Source organism: Oratosquilla oratoria, chromosome 12 (assembly GCF_046742065.1).
Source record: "Oratosquilla oratoria isolate Oo_2021 chromosome 12, ASM4674206v1, whole genome shotgun sequence".
In the NCBI taxonomy this organism is placed as follows: domain Eukaryota; kingdom Metazoa; phylum Arthropoda; class Malacostraca; order Stomatopoda; family Squillidae; genus Oratosquilla; species Oratosquilla oratoria.
The window spans coordinates 72,270,429-72,275,729 of NC_134788.1; the positions used below are offsets into that span (position 1 = coordinate 72,270,429).

Below are 5,301 nucleotides of genomic sequence, written 5' to 3' on the forward strand. Positions count from 1 at the left end.
AGAGAACGGGTCCCACCACTACCAGCAAGCACACAACATGATGGCTGTAATTTACCAAATGTGGAGAATCCTATTTTAATATTCTTTTTATCATTTTTATATACTTCAAATATCTCTCTTAAATTCCCAAGAACCAGCTGCTTTTGCACCTTAAGCACTGGTGATTTTCACACAATCCTTTTGGCCAGGACACATACGACTAACCTCATCTGACTTATAGAATCTTCAAACTAAATCTTTGTGCTCTTCTGATGCCACTTTTCCTTTGCTCATGATTGCAATCTTTAGAAAGATTTCAAATTCTGATTTTAGTAAATGGCTTTTTCTCACCATATATGTTGTAGTTTGAAAAAATGTGGTTTCTTTAATTTAGTATGGGGAGAGAGTCAATACATGTAGTTTATGATTATTTGCTATCCAGGAATGACTTTTTCAATTTCTCAGATTGTGTTTCAGGTTTTGAAGCCTCACTTTCTGCCTTGCTATTACCATGAACACCATAACTGACCTCTAGGCTCTCCTTCAAATGTTTTTTGGCATCTGATAGCTTACCATGAGCTTTGCACTTCTTCTGGCTCAATGATAACCCTTCTGAAAAGAAATAAAAATTCATACATTTACATTAATATACAGAGTAAAATTTGATACAAAATAATGTCATAGTTGTCATTACAATATATGATTTAATTGTTTAGCATTTCTAAAATTAATGGATAACTTATAAGGAATATTTCCTCTCTTTCTACATATATAAAAATGAAAATAATAATAATAATAATAAGTTTATTTGGCAAAGAATCAATATACATGAAATGCAGATAATGACAAGAACACAGTTCGAAATAATAATTGCAACAAACATAAATTAGGTTAGCATATACATATACATATATATGTATATATATATACATATATATATATAATATGTATGTATAGAGAGAGATAAATATTACTTATGAGTTATCCATTTATTTTTAGAAATGTTAAACAATTAAATGCATACATTGCTATGCAAAAAATTACCAATTAAACAAAAATGGCATTGAAATAATAAATATCTGGTGATTAAGAATACAAACTGATTTAGAATGCTTATATTAAGGAAAATTGTATACCATGCACACAAAAAACAAATAATTTTCTTTTTACTCTTTTTTTTGACTGGTGTTTGGTCCAGAAGTGCTAGAAATGGTTCAATTGAAGTTAAAGGATTTTCTTCAACTGTGTATTCACTGTACAGATCTCGATTTGAAGATATTATATCACTCAAATCACTCCTTGAAGATGATTTGAATAAATGTTGTTCAGTCTCATAGTTTTCAATGGTTCTAATTATTGTGGGGTTATTCATTATTAGTGTCCAACAGTTCACACACAACAATGAGTCTTTTTTCCATCTTCCATCACACTTTTCAATAAGCACATCAGTCAATTTTCTAAGATTGATTGTTATGCACTTATGTTTTTAGTTGTATGGTCTTGGCAGTATTTCAAATGCCGAACCATTGCATTTTGCTGAAAAGACCAAATAGCCAGGATGTAGATATCACTATGAGTAATTTCTATAAATCTGTAAAAAAAAAAAAAAAAAGAATACAATAAGGTGACATATTTTTTAATCCAGTTATAGATTATATTTGAATTCTTAAATATTCTATGAGGCTCATTAGAAAAGCATAACAACCAACCACACACACATTTCTGGCTGAAACTGTACTAACTTGTAGATCTAAACTACAACTATCTGTACTGATTCTGTACAAATAGCAACATGTTCCAAAAATTGCCAGATCATTCAGTACTTTATGAATTGACAAACATTTTGTAAATACATGGTGTTTACTTATAAGTTAATTACATGAAAATTACCAAGATAAACAACCTTATATGGCTGTTTATAATAGCCTAGAGATGTGCTTTATTTTTTTCATTAATATAAAAATTCTAAATTAAGAGGAGGAGGAGGTGAATCAAATAGAGAAGAAAAGGTAAAAGGTGCAGATGGAGAGATGATAATGGAAGAGATGGCAATAAGAGGAAGATTGGAAAGTATTTTAGGGAGTTGCTCAATGTGAAGGAGGATAGGGAGGGAAAGGTAGTTGCAGTGGGTAGTGCTAAGAAAAGGACAGTGATGAGTGAGGAAAATGGAGGAGAAATAAGGAAATATGAGGTAAACGCAGTTGTTAAGATGATAAGGGCAGGTAAGTCACCTGGTTTGGATGGATGTCATGTAGAAAGTCTAAAAAAAAGAAGGTACAGTGATGGTGGACTGGCTGGTTATGTTACTTAATGTTTGTTTGAGAAAGAGTAGTGTCGGAGGACTGAAGAAATGCCTGTATAGTTCCATTTTACAAGGGAAAAGGGGACAAAGGTGAATGTAGTAGTTTCAGAGGGATCAGTTTGTTAAGTGTAGTTGGGAAGGCTTATGGGAGGGTCTTCATTGAGAGGATTAGGAGGAACAGAAGAGTAATTGGTGAGGAACAGTGTGGGTTTAGGACAAGTGGGGGTTGCATGGATCAGATTTTTGTGGTAAGACAGATTTGTGAGATGGATGTTTTTTGGGCTTTTATGGATTTGGAAAAGGCTTACAACAGGGTAGAGAGGAAGGCACTGAGGGAGGTAGTGAATTGATGTATTGAATCTTGGCTGTGATTTGAACAGGTCCTTCAATCCAATGGCAAGGGTGATATTTAGCCTATTTATAAGTTTTTTTAACTTCAATTGGATAGTAAAAGTGGTTATGTGCAAAACTTATTTCATTAACATTATCTAATAAAATAATATATTGACTTACAACGGAGTTTGGTATGAACAGAGTATGAGTGCGGGAGTCAGAATTTCAATGCCCATGCATCTTAATTTATACTATGACCACACAACATCAGTGCCAAGGACAGGTGGCGATGTGTGCCTACAGAAGCCTATTCTATCACTATGCCCAGCTCCACACAATCTTTCTACTTTTTTATTTGTGTGTAAAGAAGGCTTATAAAATTTCAATTATTATCTAACTAATCAAATGGGGAAAGGTTCGTACATATACAAGGACACTACTTCGTAGTGTCATCTTGTTTATATGCCCTCTGACCTCCGAGGGGAGAAGGCTTCAATTTTGTACTCCTCCGCCACTGGCTTGCAGATCTCCTGCAACTAGTTATTCATCACAAGAAAAAACCTAATTTGTTTTATCTTATTATTTAATTCAAGCACTTATAAGAGGGAAAAAGCCTTTGGTATATGTATGTCAAGAGCAGTCAAGAGTTTTTATGAGAGTAGTAGAGCTTGCGTCAGGATTAGAAATGGAGGGAGTGAATGGCTTGAGGTAAAGGTGGGACTTCATCTGGGGTGTGTTGTCGCCCTGGCTGTTCAATCTTTACATGGATGGGGTGGTGTGAGAGGTGAATGCAAGGGTTGTGGGTCAAGGGTTGAAGATGATTAAAGAAAATGGAGAAAAGTGGGAGGTGAGCCAGCTGTTGTTTGCTTACAACACTGTGCTTGTAACAGGATCAGAGGAGGGATTGAGGAAGTTAGTGACAAAGTTTGGGAAGGTGTGTGAAAGAAGAAAGCTGAAGATAAATGTGGGCAAAAGTAAGGTGATGAGATATACAAGGGGAGAGAGTGACAGTAAGCTGAAAGTGAGCATTAAGGGTGAGAAACTGGAGGAAGTGGATAGTTTCAGATACCTGGGTGCAAATGTGACAGGAAAGGGAGGAGTGGGAGTGGAGGTAGAATGTAGATTGAGAGAAGCGAGTAAATGCCTTGGTGGATTGAAAAGTGTAATGAGAAATAGACATCTGGGAATGGATGCTAAGAGGTTATATGAAGGAGTGATTATGCCAACAACACTTTATAGGGCAGAAACATGGAACATGAGAAAGGAAGAGAGGAGGAGTTTGAATGTGTTTGAGATGAAATGTCTGAGAAGTATGATAGGGGTTACTAGGCTAGATAGAGTGAAAAATGAGGAGATGAGGAGGAGAACAGGGGTGGAAAGGGAGCTGAGAGATAGGGTTGATGAAAGAGTATTAGGATGGTTTGGATACATGGAAAGAATGAGTGAAGAAAGATTTGTAAAAGAAGCGTGGAAGGCGGAGGTGGAAGGAGTGAATATGAGGGGGCGTCCTAGGATGAGATGGATGGATGGGGTGAAAGGGGCTTTACAAAAGAGAGGAATGTCTGTAGAAGAAGGACAGGAGGGGACAGAAGATAGGAGTGAATGGAGAAGGGTTGTGTATAGATGACGCTGTGATGCATGAGGGGGAGTTGGTGGGGGATGGGGGTGAGGAAGTATGTATGAGAAAAAAATTGATGCAGCCCAAAGGGATTTCTCCCCGTCTTCTCCTTTTCTGCATGAGGGGACGGAGAGGAGGGGTCGCCGAATTTATGAAGCGGCCTTGCTGTGGATGTGCTGTGTCTTGCGACACTGCTTCTGACCCAGGGCAGTGGACAGGATGCAGGGATGACCCATCATCCAGGAGGTGACAAGATGGAAGGGAGGGAGGAGGGTGGAGGGGGAGTGGAATATATGGGAAATGAAATGTGTGGGAGTGATTTCTATGCCTTTTTCTTTGTGGCTACCCCCTGTGTAAGGGGGAAAAAGCCTTTGGTATATGTATGTATGTATATGTATGTATCTATTTAATTTAAGGTAACCTACTACTTTGATGGATTAAATATTATAATCAATTTACTAGGAGATGCCAAGATAAGAGGGTGGAGGAGAGTGGAGTATGTTAGGGATGGAATGGGTATGTAAGAGGCCGGTAGTTGTACGAATGGTAATCAGGTGAAATACACGCTGAGTCAACAAGTCAAGATTCGACGCCTACTGTTGTTATTAAACAAAGATTGGAAGCCGTCGTTCAAGGCGTCGTTCTGTCTATGTAAACACACCGACGGTGGTGACTGTTTTATAATCGCTGATGTAATCAAAACTCTGTAAGCGCAAAGTTATTTTTCGTTTGACTAAGCTGAGGTAAACGATATTGCTAGTGACATTGTAACGGCTTTCCGGATTGGAGAAAAGGTGGAGAAGGAGGAAAAACTATTGGTGCATGAATTCAAAGTCACGCCCATAAGGAGTGACATTTATTTGAGAAGTCAGAGGAGATTGGATTAGAAAAATTATTGACATCAGACGAAGGTAGCTTAGCGTAGGATACGGGGATCTCGAGAGACGGTGGGAGAGACGAGAGAGAGAGAGATCCTGAGTGTACTAAGACTGTGAAATTACAGTGAAAGAAGAAAAGTATCAATTTCTTTACCCCAGGACTGATTTGAAGTACATGACAAGAACTAGGC

At 37.5% G+C, this 5,301-nt stretch overlaps 1 long non-coding RNA gene across 1 annotated transcript in view; it reads right to left on the reverse strand.

The window, feature by feature from the left end:
* Positions 1–344: 344 nt before the first annotated feature.
* LOC143032020 (uncharacterized) overlaps positions 345–5,301 on the reverse strand; it is a 322,508-nt gene continuing 317,551 nt past the window's right edge. The window contains exon 2 of the long non-coding RNA XR_012967066.1: positions 345–591. This is a non-coding gene — a long non-coding RNA (uncharacterized LOC143032020). The remainder of the gene's footprint in view (positions 592–5,301) is intronic.